Raw genomic sequence first — 17,407 nt, forward strand, 5'->3', positions numbered from 1 at the left:
TGTTACAGGTTGGAAAGGACAACAGATGTCCGGTGGGGGTCAGACAATGGGCATTTCTAGTGCGTGTCACTGGGCTGATCATCATGTGGTGACCCAGAGATGTGTCCAGTACCCTTCCTGTTCTTGGGAACTAGTGATGGGAAGAGGATCAAAATGTATGGCTCGCCCAACCTTTCTAGCTTTGCTCCTCAGAAATTAGCTGTAGTCCTAATGAGGTCGGTGCCGCTCCCTAGAGGACAGAGTCATAAGTTGTCAGAGAAATCATGTCAGAAGCCCAGGAAACCTTTTGTTGGGGAAGAAAAGTATAAATGGCATAAGGACAAAGTCTTGGCGTGCTGGGATCCTTTCCCCTCTCCTGCATCTGTCTAGATTAGAGCATTTCCAAACACCCGTTAAACTGAAAGGCCCCAGGGTGGCGCGCAGTCCTTGTGAAAGCAGGAAGCCACCCACTGGTTTATATCAGCAGAATGGAGGTGCTTCCGAAGTTGTTAGGGTCAGAATCTGGGCTCTGGCAGTGCCACAGCTTGTCCACATGTCCCCCAAGATGAGGACAAAAGAGACAAATGGGGAGAAAGCTCAGTGGGTTAAGTGCTTGCTTGTGAGCTTGAGCTCCACCCCTGGTTTTCACATCAAAAGCTGGGTGTGATGGCAATGGTCTCCTAATCCTAATGCTGGGGAGGCAAAAACTGGCAAGTCCTGGGAAAGGGGGGCTCTCTGGCCAGCCAGCCTAGGCTAATCAGTGAGCCCCAGGTCCCAGTGAGAGGTCCCTGTTCTTTGATATTCACCTCAAGGAGCAGGGGGAGGAGCTTGGTTGGGAGAATTGCCTGGTACATAAGGCCCTGGGTTCCATGCCCAGCAATGCATGAAATCCCACGTGGGGCTGCATGCTTGTAACCTCAGCACTTGGAAGGCAGAGGAGGGAGGCTCAGGAGTTGAAGGTTATCCTTGGCTACATGGCAACTTTGAGGCCAGCCTGAGATTCATAAGGTACTGTCTCAAAACAAAACAAACAAACAAAATTCTAGGACCCTGCCAAACACCTCCCAACTCCACCTCTCTCTCTACACTGGTTGTTTTTACTGTTAGAGAACGAATTATGTCTCAATCATGTGGATAAAACTTGCAGATTGGGGATGTGACCTGTGCCACGTCACAGCATAGACATCGTTCCAGTACTGTACTTGTGAGGCCTAGCCCATGTGCGGGAATAACACATGCCTTTGCTTTCTCTGCTTTTACCTTTGTGCTTGGTTTTGGTCATCTGTGCTTCTATTAAAGCCATTTCCTTCTTCATATCCTCACACACAGGCTAGAAAGGGACTTGTCATCCCTTAGACTGAAAAAACAAATTTTGTTGCCTCCTACGTGGACCTGTTACTTACCTGTATTTTTATGGGAGGTGGATTCCATTGGTCTTCCACTCAGTCTAAATATGTTCATTGTCAGGCTGTGTATGCATTGACTGCTCTGTCACAGGTCTCAAGGCAGTTATAATGACCATCTTCACATTGACTTACATGCCATTAAAATTGTGAATTTGGCGGCTGGAGAGATGACTCAGCAGTTAAGTGCACTGGCTGTTCTTTCAGAGTACCTGGGTTCAATTCCCTAGTACCCACATGGTGATTTACAACCACCTCTAACTCCAGTCTTAGAGCATCTGATACCCTCTTCGGCCTCTATGGGCATGTGGTACACAGACATACATGCAGGTAAAACACCTATACACATAAAAATAAACAATACAACTTTTAAAAGACTTTAAAAAGTTGTGGGGGTTTCCCTCCCCCCCCCCCCCCCCGTTAAGACTTCAGTTAAGGCTAAATGATGCAGATAGCGACTAGTTTATCTAGAAATTTTATTCCAGGAGGTAAAATATGGGTATTTCTAAATATTTGCCATGGAGATGGAGCACTTGGGATACCATAGCATTAAAGAATCTCTAAGGTTGGGAACATCCTGTGCTATGTTTATGGAACAGTAGCTGATTGCCTGAGATTGCATGTCTGAGCCCTTGACTTCCTGTTGCTCAGTCAGATCATTAAACAGCATTTGTAGTCAGCTCACACTGGCATGTCCCACTGTCCCACGCTGGTGGTTTCATGAATGTGGGCAGATCATTGTGTCCCACCCTCTGAAGGTGTTGATACTTGCAGCATCATTGGGAGGGTCTGCTTTTGAAGTAAATCCTGTATCCCTTCCTGCAAACGTCTCCAAAGGGATTATGACATCCCATCTTCAGGCTACCAGCTTGGACTGAGAACAGTTAACGTGGGAATGTACCTGGTTAATGATCAGCCAGTTATCTCGTGTGGAGGCATCTCCAGGATGCAGGAGTACAGCTCCATGCCCTGCTTCCTGCTGTCTTACATGATGAAACTTTCATTAATGATGCCCGAGAAGCAGAGTCCTCCCTAACTCCAAGGCTGGCTCAGCAGGAGAGGAGCTGAGAGGTTTCCAATTCTCTATAGGCACTCACAAACTACATTAGCGGATATGTGTCTATGTATACTCCCAGGCCTGATTTGGAACAGTGAGCTCAGAAAGGGCCAGTAGTGTGGGAGCAGAGATGTCACTGGAAGAAGACACTGTCTTCAAAATGTACCTGGCAAGAAACATCCAGGGACAGCAATGTCTTGACCAGGGGGCAAGGCAAGGCCTGGTTAAGGAACAGGGGTAGGGGAAGAGAGCAACAGAGGCATTATTCTTAGTTCCTAGTCATGAGCTCTATTGACATTTGATGGCCCATTGTCGTGGAAATGAACAAAGGGTATAGGAATACCTTGGTTTCATTTTGTAAGAATAATATTTTCACAGAAGGAGAGCTCTTCCTTCCACAGATGGGTGAGGTCATCTGACATGGCCAGGTAGATCGCCATTGCTTCCCCACTTTGCTTCCCCTAATGACTCTCTCCTGTTTTCATGCTGATTACGTGCACGTGCGTACGTGCGTGTGCGTGTGCGCGTGTGTGTGCACGCGCGTGCGCACACGTAAATCTTGGTTCTTGTCTATGAGAAATAACATGCACTATTTGTCTTTCTTTCCTGTACCCATTTCCCCATCATGCTCCCATTCCCCTTGGGCTCTTTCCTCCCCTGGTACCATCCCTGCCTACTTGCCCGTTTTATTTGGATTCTGCATGTGAGGGAACACAGGCAGTCTTTGTCCTATCTAACTCAGCACGATGATCTCTACGTCCACTCATTTTCCTGCAAATGACAACTCTGTTCTTTATGGCAGAATAAACTCCACCATGCAGACATATCACATTATCTGTCACTTTATCTGTTGTTGACCAGCATTTAGACTGGTTCCACATCTTCGCTATTGTGACTAATTCTGCAGTAAGCATAGATGTGCATGTGTCTCTGTGGTGCCCTGGCATAAAGTCCTTCAGGTATATTCCCAGGAGTGGGATAGCTGGGTCACGTGATGGTTTGTTTGTAGTTGGGTATCTCCTGTCTTAATGTGAAGAGATATGCTAGACAAGGACTAGAATGCAGCTGTGGGTCTTGAGGACCAGTTTTGGGATCCTCTGGATGGGAGAGGGGTGAGGTAGAGCTCATTCTGGACAATATCTTGCTTCTGGAAGCCCTATCACCATTCTAGCCCATTATGCTGGATAAGGAAGGAGAAGGGCCTGTCCCTTGAGCCTGTGACGTGGTGCTGAGATTAGGAATGGGGATAGAGCCAAAACCAACACAAGGATCATTGTTGCTGTTGCTAGCCCTCCCTGGGGCACTTGCCCTGTGCTTCTAGGGCAGAGGTACAACTGAGCAATAGCTATGCCTCCTTCTGCTTGCAAAAGCAGATGCTTCCCCAGAGTGGCGGGAAGGGTGGATAAAAGCATACTAATGGATGCCCCGAGCCATGGAGAAAAAAATGACTCCCCAGGAAAGGGCATGGAAGACACCAGACACCGATAGCTCTTTTAGGCTCAGGAAACCCTACTGGGAGCAGACAAATCCTGGCCTCAGAGGGCTGAGAGTCTAGCAATAAGACAGATTCTCTCTGGCTGCACCAGGGATCACTTAATTAGCAGGAACAGAAATCCTGAGGAGGGTGTGTGGTCCTCCTTGCACAAGAACATACAACCAAAGGCCTAGCCTGGAGGATTGCAAAGATCCTCTTGTCCAGCCCAAGCCATTCACAGGTGAAATCCGAGGCTCAGAGCAGGGTAGAAAATTAGCAAAGGTGGCCTGGTCTGGTCTGTGAGTGGTACAAAACAGAAGCCACTTCTGTGCCACCCCACCCTATCCAACCCTGCTTTCATCAGAGCTGGGGATGGATTGACATGTGTAGTGAGGGCCAGCTGTATCAGCATCTTCATGGATGTCTTGGGACCAAGGGGCTTTTAATGAGGAATATAGTGGATAGGAGAATAGGTGGATGCTGGTCATAGCCTGCCTACAGGACCCATAGTCCTATTTCATATAGGCAGGAGCTATTCTAAGTAAAGGGTTAATCCCCGTGGGTACCATGTGCCCCTGTGTTGTCACCAGAGACAGTAAGCATGCATGATGCAGTTGCTAAGAAACAAGTCAGCTCTCAGCCACAGCAGGACACTAGGCTTCCCAGCCCCTTTCCTTATTTCCAGTCCCTGAGTGTCTGTGCTAGTCTACATTAGGGCTTCTTAAATGTTTATCCTCATGAGCCTTTACACCTGAGAAATTTTTATGTGATCTGGGTTTATAGATATATAAAATAAGAATGCAAATCAAGTATTCACTAATAGTAAACCATAATACAATTCATTTTAAAGCAATTATTTGATATACATAATCTTCCTATTTATTAAAGAGGAGAGAGATTTTGCATACTAGTAAGGCAGCTGTGTGTGTTTATTTTTACATAAAAATTAAATATTGACTGAATATTTTATACTGCACCTTTAATCAATATTTTGATTTTACAGTCATTAATACTAAGAATGCTGCCTCTATAAATACAAAGTACAAAATGGCAGAAGTATGTTTAGGATGATTTCAGAAATCATTGGAAAGTCTGTCCTAATTCCAGGCCAAAATTCATTTGATAATTTTTAAATGAAACTCAAGTCAGTAATTCAAACACCAATTAAAAATTTATTACTTCCTAGTTGTGTGTGTGTGTGTGTGTGTGTGTGTGTGTGTGTGTGTGTGTGTGTGCACATATCACAGCACGTATATGGAGATAAGAGGAAAAGTTTCAGAAGTCCTTTCTTTTACTGTGAGTCCAGAGTACCGACCTTGGGTAGTCAGGCTTGACCTTGACCTTCTGAGCCATCTCACTAGCCCCAAACACCAATTTTTAAGACCAAGCATCTAATACGATACACTTTAAAGCTATAAAATTTTAACATACTAAGGAATGCGATAGGAAAAGTCTTGGTTTCCCACAATTAATCCATTATGTCTCTGTAAGAAGCGACAATGTTGCATGTGCAGTAAAAGCATGGCATTCGTGACATGCCGTGGTCTCACATCTGAGCTAGTGTTTCCGACTGCATTCTTCAGGGCTGCCTGGAATGATGTCGTGTGCAGCACAAAGTCTGCCCGTCTATGGTCAGAACCAAGGCTGCTCTGAAGTATGGACAGCACTGCCACACACACTTGGATTCATTGCGTGTTTCATTTTGAATTAATTGCTGGTCATTGTGTGTTCAGAAACCTTTCTACTGTTACCAAATTTCTCATGATCCCTACACCCAGTTTTCTAACCCTATGCAGGGCTGCAGCCCACATTTAAGAAGTAAGAGTTTAGTTTCTAGATCTGGATTGTGGTCCTGCTCTGGTCTGGTCTATGTTTCCCACTCGTTAGCTCCAGCTTCCGTACTGGCTCCAGAATGTTGTGGACTCTCTAATGACTGTCCGTGTGACCCCGGGCGTGGTACCTAACAGTTCAGATCATGGAATGAGAATGAACGTGCACAGTATCCCACAGGGTCTGGTTAGGACCCGTCCAGGCAGCTAAAGTGTCTAGCTCAATGCCTGCCACATGTTCCCGTATGAACTCCCATTCTGAAATCTACAAGTAAAGAAATAGCCCTGTTAGAATTCAAAGACTCCAGGAGCTTGTTGAAGTCTGTATATGGTACTCACCGTCCTGGGAACTGTGGTTCTAAAACTGAATGAGCCTCAAATGTAAAAACCAAGTGTAACCGTGGAAGCTGTAACATGTTAACAAGAAACACAGAGACCATGAGAATAAACTGCTGGCCCACTGGGCCCAGGCCTGAGCCTGTCTCCCTGGACCCACCCCTACCCTTCACTCTATCCTGGGCTGATGCTAATACTCACTTCTGTTTTCCTGATCACATCCCATGCTTCTCCCGTCCGCCTGCCTCCCCTTCTCACTGCTCCTCTGACCTGGACTTGCCTTCCTCATCTTCTAGATGCCCAGCAGGACCACCCCTACTCCCAGTTGAACCCATTACCCTCATCATTTGTTGTTTATTATCTGTCCTAATTTCTTTCGAAAAACATTATAAAAATAAATGTACATATAAAACAGTAAAAAAGGAAGTACCCCCATAAGCCTAATAAACAGATAACCACCATTCACATTGATTTTCTTCTGTTCTTTTTTCAATCTCTCTCTCTCTGTCTCTCTCTTTCCTCTCCCTCCCTCCCTTCTTCCTTCTTCTGTCTAGTTTCAGTTTATCATTTATTTTAATTGGACTGTAAATTATTGAGACTAGAAAAGGGCCAGGTGCCAGTGGCTTCAGACCATTACTTAAAACATCTTGAACGTGGAGTCCCTTTGTAACGGCCAGTGGGAAGCCTCCAGGTGAACTTGCTTGGCTTTGGAACCTACTTAGTTCCTGCTGGGAGGACACTCTCTGAATCTGAGCACCAGAAGTCCTGGCCAGCCAACCCTTCTGCAAAATGGCCAAGGAGAGGGACCGAATCCTGACCCAGTTCAAGCAGCTGACTGGGTCCTGGCGCAGGGTGAAGTGGGTCCTACATCCTCCTTCAGATCCTCCTAAGTGCAGCCCCAGCCCCTGTCGTGGGTCTGGTCTCGTGTTAGGGTGACACAGCTGATTTTCAGCCACTTTAATCCCCTGTAATATAAAGTGCTTCTGAGTTCTGCCCAGATGAAAACAGTGAGGTTTTGACGCTCACCAACTCCTAAATTTAGAATATCATTCAAGAGGCTCCAGGGCCAGCCTTGGAAAGAGAAATAATGGCTGTTTTCCTAAAAGCTCAGTGTGAGGAGCTAGTGCAGGGTCACAGGAACTCACACTTCGGGCCTCAGGGGACAGGGAAGCAGAGTGCACACGGACAAACAGCAGGAGATGCCCCAGCACCAGGATCCTTTAAGTGGAGATGGAGAGGCCGGAGGGGATGTGCTGGGTCGTCTGCTTTTGAACAGAATGTAGAAAATTCCTGGGTAAGGCTGGCAAGATGTGGGAAACAGATGCAGGGTGATGAGTCCGTTTGCTGAGTTTTTTAATTGAGCGTGGCAGGATGTCTGTAATTCATATGTGTTTTGTTGTTGTTGTTGTTGTTGTTTCTCGAAAAGGAGTGTGACCTTGTGGAGGCCATTTCTAGAATTCAGTATTTCTTAGGAAAATTCATTGTGAGATTCAGGAAAAATTTGTGAGGTTTTGACTTCTGATAAGGAGCGTGGAAAGTCAATTCAAAGTAAAGAGTACCTGTAAGCAAACACATCACTAATGTGGGTTGATGCTAAGAAACCTCTTGTTCTTGGAGCATGAAGAGAAAAGAGGGGGAGGAGGGAGAGGGGGGAGGAAGGAGGGGAAGGACACTCTTTCCAGCCCACACCCACCATTGAGAAGTGAATGGTAGAGTCTGATGAGTCCCTGGTCATCGGGGAGGGCAGGAGGCGATGGAGGCCAAGTGACTTGCCCAAGGTCAGGACAGGATTCGCACCCACATGGCAGCTAGCAACTGCCAGTCACCACAGTTCAGGGGATTTGGTGGCCTTTTCTCACCTCCCTAGGCACTGCATGCACATGGTGCATGGATCTGCATGCAGGCAAAACATCCGCACATATAAAATAAAATCTCAAAAAATTGAAAACAGTAAGAATGCAGTTAGCACCTGGTGGACACCAGGTGTGTACCAGGCCGCTTGCTAAGGACTCCATATGGGATGCGTTTCCTTACCTTCACCATGACTTTCCCATGGAGGTGGTGTTTTCATACAGGTGCAGAGACTGGAGTAATCTAAAGATAACCGCTGTAGGCCACACACATGCTGAGTGCCTCCCTAGTACTTAAACCCAAGGCTGTTTAAGTCCAAAGCCCCGTGTTCTTTGAACAAAGAAGACATAACAGTGCCCACCGAGGGTCACATGGAGGCTGAGCACAGGCTCTCAAGCCTCCTAAGGCTCTCGTCACCCATTTGAAGGACACTCTGCTAAGCTGGAAGGGTTTAAGATAAAGGTGTCACATGAAAGGGTCCAGGTGAGACATCTGTATCCCCAGGCCCAGCCCTCTACCAGCTGCCAGCCAGGAGCTGTAACTGCAGGCATGTTTTTATTGCAATGAGGTAGTGCAATCTTTGGATGTCACATGAGAACGTTTGTGTGTGGCAGATAAGACAGTAACCCATAAATGATGGGTGTAGATGGCGGACATCTTCCTGGACCCTAAAATGCCATATGGAAGTTTCCCGGTTATCAGTGTTGACATAATTCAGCCAGTGATGTATACAGGGAATTCACCATAGGCTGGGTTACAGAGACACGCCCTGGAAAATCCAATGGCAACTGCGGACAAGTTGTGAGCCAAATTATGTGTCCCCGCTAGACCAGAGCACCGGGAAAGTCCTAGGGGGTGCTGGTGGGGGCGGGGGTACTGCAGGAAAAGCTCAATGCGCAGTGACCCAGCTACCCAGGTGTCTTCAGCACTGGCCATCCTGCCTGGTGCTGACTCCAGACACATGTTCAGCCTTGAGCATTGCTGGCATTTCAGAGCACAGTAGGGAGGTACTTAGCAACCTGAAGGCAAGCCCGGGGCAGGTAAGAGGTCAGAAGTCTACCCACCAACATCTGGAAAAGAAAGGGCTCACTCCTGAGGCAACCCCCCAGCCACTGTTTCTAAACAGGATCACTTCAAGGAACATCCACATCTGGGACTGGTGAGACCACTCCGGGGGTAACATGCTTGCCATGCGAGCGTGGGGTTCTGGGCTCCCATCCCCAGCACTCACAGAGAAAGCCACACACAGTAGTGCACACTTGTGATCCCAGTGCTATGGGCGCAGAGACAGGAGGATGCCTGGGTTTGCTGGCCAGTCAGCAAAATCTGTGAGCTCCGGGTTCAGTGAGAACATTTGTCTTGAAAAAACAAAAAGTGTGAGGAGCAATTAAGGAAGATACCTGATGTCAGCCTCTGACCTTCTTACATATCCACGGGCAGCCGCAGCCTCAGCAATAGCCACAGGCACAGCCACACAAGACAAAAATGCAAACAGGACGGAACACCTAAATCCATCCCTTTCTGAGGTGGGCTTTGAGCCTAACCTCCTCCTCCAAAGATGGTCCTGACATTTCAGTCACGGCTGTCACCCCCCCCCCAGCCTTGGCACCCTGCCAACAGTAGAACGGCTGTGTCATCGGTTCAGCCACTGATGCTCCTTCCTTGTGTTTTTGCCGCTGGCTCTGTGGTCGTTGCTGGTTGTACCCACCCCTCCCCCAATTCCTAGCCTTCTATGACCTCTCTAGGAGCTAATCATGTACAGACTTGGGACATCTCTCATCAGCTTGGTGGTAACCCACCTTGTTCCAAAGAGGGGAAAGGGGGCCATTTCATCCTTGGAGATGCACGCCCCGTTTTTCATTAACTTTTCATTTTGCTGGGCCCGCCATCTCTTCATCTAGAACATGCATCTTTTGAGAAGCAGGCTGGTCTCTGGCAATCTCAGTCTCCACTTTTGAGTATCTGTCTGACTTCTCTCGGTTGTAATCGGGGACAAGGTCTGTCTGGATCCTGAGCGAAGGGCTACTGTCCCAATTCGGCCTCCTCTGATGCTGGCTGCTTGCACACTGCCTTGTGGGGACTCCAAGTCACTACAATGACTGGGAGTTGGCAGGTTTGGGGGTTTGAAAGATGCATTCAGTAAGTGTAAGTGTGATTGACAGAGGTGCAGAGGAGGGGCTAGGCTCTGCAGAATCCTATTGGCTGCTTCTACATCGCTCTGCCCAGCATCCCTGACATAGTTCAGGGGAGGAAGGACTGACTTGGGCTCACTCTTTCAGAGGATTCAGTCCATGGTTGCTTGGCCTCATACTCTCCAGAGCACATCATGGTGACAGGAGCAGGTGGTGGTAGGGATCTCGTGGTGGCCAGCAAGCCAAGTGAGAGGAGGGCGGGAGGAAGGAGAAGGAGGCAGCCAAGGTCAAGATTTTACCAAGGACGTGACTTCCTCCTAAAGTTTTCAGAATTTCAAAATATTGCCACCAGCTGGGGGTCTGGGTTTGAACACCTGAGTCTGTGAGGGGCATTTCATATATAAATCATAGCAGGTGCTCAGTAGCTTCCAGAAGGCTTCAGCTACAAATAGAAGCAAGGTCAGCTACAGACAGCCTGTGAAATAATGGAATGCACATTGGCCTAGAAGAGAGGGACTCGAGAATCCTTTTCATACACAAGACTTGTTTCTCATGTAACCTTGAGAAAGTCTTGTAAGTCTTGAAGGACATATTTTTGTGAAATTGCTTTGTAAACCTAGAAACAACATCACTCTACAGTCTGGCCTCTGCCTACTCGCTTGAATTGTGTTTCTTATTCACTTAAGTTAGAGAGGCCAATTTTTTTTTATTTACAAAGTTGTTTTTCTCCCCGTATTGTAAATATAGTAATAGATTGTATTTAAAAAAGGAGAAAATATAGAACAGTGCTTCTCAATCTTCCTAATGCTGTGACCCTTTAATAAACGGTTCCTCACGTTGTGTTGACCTGCCCCAACCATAAAATGACTTTCATTGTTACTTCATAACTTTAATTTAGCTACTGTTATGAATTGTAATGTAAACACCTGATATGCAGGATATCTGATGTATGACCCCTGTGAAAGGGTTGTTCAACTCCCAAAGGGGTCACAACCCACAGCTTGAGAACTGCTGATATAGAAGAAAATCAGAACAATCCCTTTAAGATTCCCAGCTAGACAGAGCACTCCTGTCATGAGCCATCCCCAGAGGCTCGTAGTTGAAGGCTTGGTCCCCAGCTGGTGGCACTATTGTAGAAAGATGTGAAAACTAGGAGTAGATGCCTAGCCAGTGGAAACAGGTCACTAGGGATCTGTATTGGGAGCTGTATTTTATCTGCAGGCCCCTCTGTCTCTTTCCCTCTGCCCACCGTGTCCTCCCTGTCATCAATACAACCTCTGCAGAGCCCAGAAACAACAGATCTGGCTAAGCACAAACTGAGAGCTCTGAGCCCCCAGCCAAAACAAATCTTTCCTCCTTCGGGGACAAACGAACCAAACAGTGCAGCTGCTAACATCTCATGAGTGGCCCTTGTCATGCTTTCCCCAAGAAGCACTTGAGGTGTCTGCAGCTGGGAACAGTGCAGGGCAGCACCTTTCTTCTGTCCTCCAAGTCCCCTGGCTTTGCTGAGGGCTGTTGGTGAGGAACCAGTGCAAGAGGGAGCCTCCCCACTGTGGTTGCTGCCAGAATCCTGATAGCAAGGCCAGTGAGTTGTGGACTCGGTGAGCACCAGTAGGTGTCTTAGAGGAGGGAATGTTTCCCCCCATCACTTTTCACTGTTTGAATGTGCTTATTGAGTGTGGGTATTTATTGCTGTCACTTGCCATGGTGTGTGCTTGCTAAAGTCACCTGCTGCTGACTCCTGGCCATGGAAGAGTGCTTGTTCATAGTAAGTGATCCCAGAGTGAATGGATGAGGACAGTGGCCTCATACAGAACTGGAAGCACCTGATGAGTATTTACCTCACTTGGACTGAGTGTATGAACTCTAGAAAGGCCAGAATCTTCAATACTATCCATCTGCTCTCCTGGATCTGCCTGCAGCTCGAGCTTTGACTTCAGCAGAAAGGATGAAAGCTAATTCCATCCTTTATTGCTCCTTCAGCACTTGAGGTATGTTCCCAGTCCATGCTGCTTAGCACAATGGCCAACATACTCTGCAACATTCTTTCCTGGTTCAGTCTGAATACTCAAACTAATGGTAGACAGAGTGCCTATGTCTTCCCTGTTCCAAAACCTATTCCCCTTTCTGGCACCATTTTAGTCTATTTTCTGTTACTATAACAAAATACCCATGGCTGGGCATGCTTTGAAAAAAAGATGTGTATGCAGCCTATTACCCAAGCTGGATTATATTCTAGTGATGGCATCATGGAGGGATTGCCAGTGAGAGTAAGAGATCACACGGCAGCTGGGCGGTGGTGGAGCACGCCTTTAATCCCAGCACTCGGGAGGCAGAGCCAGGTGGATCTCTGTGAGTTCGAGGCCAGTCTGGTCTACAGAGTGAGTTCCAGGACAGGCACCAAAACTACACAGAGAAACCCTGTCTCAAAAAACAAAACCAAACAAACAAACAAACAAAAAACCCAACAACAAGCAAAAGATCACACAGCAAGACAGGAAGCAGAAAGTAGTGGAGGGGTCAGGTTCTGGTTTTTGCAACAATTTGTTTTTGTCAGAGCTTACACTAGTCCAAGGTTCTTGTTCCCAGTCAATTCCCATTAGGCACCACTTCAAGCCCCCCCCCCCTCAATATTGGCACACTGTGGACCAAGTTTCCAAAGTATGAACCCTTGGTGGTCAACCATAGCCAATCACAGTGAATCCTTGTAAGACAAAGCACTAAATGGTCTTATTAAAACAAAACAAAACAAAACAAAACAAAACCGGAGCCAAAATGGGGTTAAAATCGAGAGATCAGAAAAGCAGAAAGAAGTCAGCCACGTTCTCACCACTTGGAGATCCTCAGCCAAACAGACCTACTTCCTGTCTACCCATGCCTATATGCCTTTCTGTTCTGCCATCTCATTTCCTCTCTCTGCCCAGCTACATCACTTCCTCTTCCTGCCCAGCTCTGTCACTTCCTGTCTGTCTGTACAGACCTCCAGACCTTTATGGTTAGTGCTGGGATTAAAGGTGTGTACCACCACGCCTGGCTCTGTTCCCAGTGTGGCTTTGAACTCACAGAGATCCAGAGGGATCTCTGCCTTCTGAGTGATAGGATTAAAGGCGTGTGCTATCATTGCCTGACCTCTATGTTTACTATAGTGACTGGCTTTTCCCTTTGATCCTCAGATAAACTTTATTGGGGTACACAGATAAAATATCACCACAAATCCTCTTTTGTGGGCTGCCATTATGGGCTTTCTTGTAAACCCCACTGCATCCCTGAATCAGTCAGGGCCATGAATCTGGCCACAGTCTGCATCTCTGCCTTTGAGGTGAGCTTTGGTGCTGTGGGCAGCATCAGCAGATTGGAGGCAGTAATTTCAGGAGGGCTTGCTGAGAGCTGGGGCTTCTGGCGTGCAGTGGACCCCACCAGGCCAGGCTAGGGCTGCTAAGGAGGCTTCCCAGTGCGGTGCCCTCCCCTTCCCACTTCTTCTCTACGACCTGGAAGAGGGGGACTGGGCCATTTCCCTGTGGGATGCATTTTCTCTCTCCTATCCTCTAATTGCTGTACAGCTCCTTCCACTGTATCTCTAATGACAAACAGGGTGTGCTTTGATTCTTCTTCCGGGGTTTAGGTGGGTTTCAAGTCACCAGTAGCAAAAGCTTCCTCCCCGTGTAAGGAGCTGCCAGTTTTCAGTCACCAGAGCTGAGAGCTCCAGGTGAGCAAGGGACAAAAAGCCCCCAGGCCTCATCTGCACCCAAGGCTCTCAGCACGCCAGTGCCATTTTAGTAAAGTCATATGGAGAAGGGGTCCTAAGCACCCCACAGATGCTACACTCCGTGGATGTTCAAGCCCATGACAGAAAATGAGTGATACTTCTGTGTGACCTCCACACTGTCTCCCAAATGCTGCAAAGGACACTTAGAAGACTGATAATGAGGATGAATGCTATGCAAATGGTCGTTAGACTGCATTGTTTAAGGAATAACAAAAAACTGCCTCTACATGCTCAGTACAGATGTCATTATTTAATACTGTCACTCACCAGTCGGTTGAATCTGCTGTGGTGCAGCCTGGAGATCTAGAGGGCTGATTCCATTACTAACTGATCTCTAGTGAGATCTCAGACTGGGAAAACTGAGTGTACCAGGCTGTGTTGATGCTGGGATGAACTAAAACTCTGGAAGCTACTGGGATGGAGAGAACTATTTTGCATATGGGAGGATGAACTATTTTCATGGTGGGGGGGATGTGAAGGACCAGGGGCAGAATGTTATGGACCAAATTACAACTGTGTCTTCCAAAATTCCTGAGATGTACCTGACTCCCAATATAGATGGCACCGAGCTCAGAAGGGCAACCCTCACAGATGAGATTGATGGCCTCTTGAGAGAGGCTCAAGAAAGCTCCCTAGGCCCCTCTGCTGTGTGGGTGCATTGTAGGAACTCAGTATCTGCTACTGGAAGGGGGATACCACCAGAACCCAGCCATGATGGTACCTAACCTTGGATTCCATGATTCAAGGAACAAATGAGGAATGACTTTTTAATGTCCATTTGATATAGATATATAAGAGGATATAGAGATGATAAGATAAAAGGGTAGATTAATGAACCTACTTTTAAAGAACAACTTTTTTAAAATGTTTTACATTGGTATAGATTTTAGTTTATGTTTAAAATGTTTTACATTGGTATAAATTTTAGTTTATTGATACAAACTTGAAGTTAATTTTGTTATACTGTATATATATATATATATATATATATATATATATATTTCTATTCTTGTTTGAGGTATTATGTTTAACTCATTTAAAATTGTAATGGTTAATTAAAAATAGATTAATAATTAGTCATCTATGATAATCATATTTGTAGCCATGTTAGTTAAGTCTTCTATGTATACATAGATATATTTCAGATAGATAGGTAATCTTCAAACACTTCATAGACCTAGAGAATATGGCATTTAAATAACTTAGAATTCTGTTGACGTGAGACACAATTGCTCCTGGCTGCACCAATTGATCCCAAGAGAATGTTGGGCTTCTAAGACATTTCCATTTGAAAGTTTGTCTTCATGGCACAGAATAGCCTACTGGGCAAAGAACTGCCCTTGCCTTGACGGCTGACAGTACAAATGCAATGCTGTCCTTTCTGAACAAGCGGGACACAAGGAAAGTGACCACTGTACTCTGCCAAGAGAGGGTAAGATGGTATCTCAAAATTCCTGCTTCTGAAAATGGTCTGTCAGATACTCTAGGCCTGTAGCCAATTTGAGTGCACCAACAATGCTGAGAAACATTAGGTGACTGTCCAGGCTGCCAGCTGTCTTGGTCTACTCTTGCAAGATTCCCAAAAGTTGCTTGCATCCATCTACCATTTCTCAGGTACCATTATGTTCCTTCTCAGGTCTTTGATGTGGTTGAAAACTAGATAGTTGTAATTTCCTCAGTTATGATAAAAGATAAGTTATATATAAAACCTTAAACTCACAAATATAAGATAGATAGGACATCTTCTTTAATATTGTAACTGTAATTCTTGCTCAATAATTGTTTTGTTATATGTAATTTTACTATGTTAAAATTAAAACCTTCCTTTTTAAAAAAAGAAGAAAAGGGGAAGTGCTGTGGATATCACTCTATATAAATAAAACACTGATGGCCAGTGACCAGGCAGGAAGTATAGGCGGGACAAAGAGAGAGGAGAATTGGGGAAACAGGAAGAAGGAGGAGAGAAACTGCAGCCACCGTGAGGAGAAGCAGCATGTAAAGATGCCGGTAAGCCACCAGCCACGTGGCAAGGTATAGATTTATAAAAATGGGTTAATTTAAGATATAAGAACAGTTAGCAAGAAGCCTGCCACGGCCATACAGTTTGTAAGCAATATAAGTCTCTGTGTTTACTTGGTTGGGTCTGAGCAGCTGTGGGACTGGCGGGTGACAAAGATTTGTCCTGACTGTGGGCAAGGCAGGAAAACTCTAGCTACATCCATTGGCCACTCATCCCATGACATTCTTGTTATAGTCAGGGACCAAGTCATTAAGCCCTAGTAGGACTTAGCATAGACAAAGGGGAAGGAAATATCAGGAGCCGGGGGAAAGAGAGAGACAGAGAGAGAGTCAGACAGAGAGAGACAGAGACAGACAGAGAGAGAGACACCAGAGCACAAGCAAGCTCAGAAAACGGTAGTAAAGTGGAAGACGTGTGGGGCAGAGAATGGGAGTTGACATGAAGAGGTTAATGGTCTGGTGTGTTTAAAATTTAGCCTGGAAGCAGTGGTGGGTCTTTGTGTTAGCTACATCTCCTAGGCAATGTTGTCATGATTCATATGAGGCAGAGTTGGGGTCTATTAAAGATATTTTAATATGGGCTTGGGCATGTGGGTTAAGAGCAAAAGAGGTGCTTAGAAGAAATTAAGACACACTCAAGAGCACGAGCGTGCGCTTCTCAATGGAGAATTACCTTGTTATGATAATCCAAAGCTGGATTGTTATAAAGGAAAGAGGTTGCTTCACCCCATAATTCCAAGGAGGCTCTACCAACATCAGCTTCTGGTGAGAGCCTCAGGGCAGATAATATCACATGGCAGGGACACATGGGAGAGAGAGAGGTCACAAAACTGAAGAGGGAGCTGGAGACCACGCAGGGTGCAGCTCCCTCTTTCATAGTGGCTGTTCTGAGGAAGTGGACCCACTGCATTACAGCAACCCACTCCAAGGGATGAGCATTAACCACTCCACCAGGCCTGCTTCTAAAAAGCCCGCCACCTTTCCGTAGTATTTCAGCATGTGAACCTTTAGGGAAGAAATCACATCCAAACTGTAGGGATGCTCTTTGCTTTGATTTTACATCTGGGCATAAAAATGATCACTTGCAAGGCTGGAGAGATGCTCATCGGTTAAAGCACTTCCTGCTCTTGCAGAGGACCAGGGCTCAGTTCCCAGTACCCACATCTGGCAGCTCATGACTCTCTGTAACTTTACCTCCAGGGTTTCAGGTGCCCTTTTCTGGCCTCTGTAGGCACCCACACTCAAATACACACACACACACACACACACACACACACACACACACACACACACACACATAAAATAAAAAATTTTTAAAGTAGCAATTATCTACTCTGCTATGCTGATTATATACCAAATATTGTAATGGTTGATATACATAATTCTTCACAACTCTGCAAAGTCTCATAGCCCCATATTACAGAGAGAGAAATGGAGATTTTAAAGAGGACATAAGTTTGAATCCACAGTCTGCCACTAAAACGTTTACTTAAGCTTCCAGAAGCAGGATTTTGAGGCGCTGCTCTGAACCTGGTGCTGACCGGGGAAACCAGATTAGATG

The 17,407-nt window shown here is 46.2% G+C and overlaps 1 protein-coding gene across 5 annotated transcripts in view; it reads left to right on the top strand.

Annotated features, from left to right (window-relative positions):
- The window catches only part of Cracr2a (calcium release activated channel regulator 2A), a 111,223-nt gene that overhangs the window by 19,974 nt on the left and 73,842 nt on the right, over nucleotides 1–17,407 (top strand). The gene's annotated exons all lie outside the window — the stretch shown is intronic.

The sequence above is a fragment of the Peromyscus maniculatus genome, chromosome 3 (genome assembly GCF_049852395.1).
Source record: "Peromyscus maniculatus bairdii isolate BWxNUB_F1_BW_parent chromosome 3, HU_Pman_BW_mat_3.1, whole genome shotgun sequence".
NCBI lineage: Eukaryota > Metazoa > Chordata > Mammalia > Rodentia > Cricetidae > Peromyscus > Peromyscus maniculatus.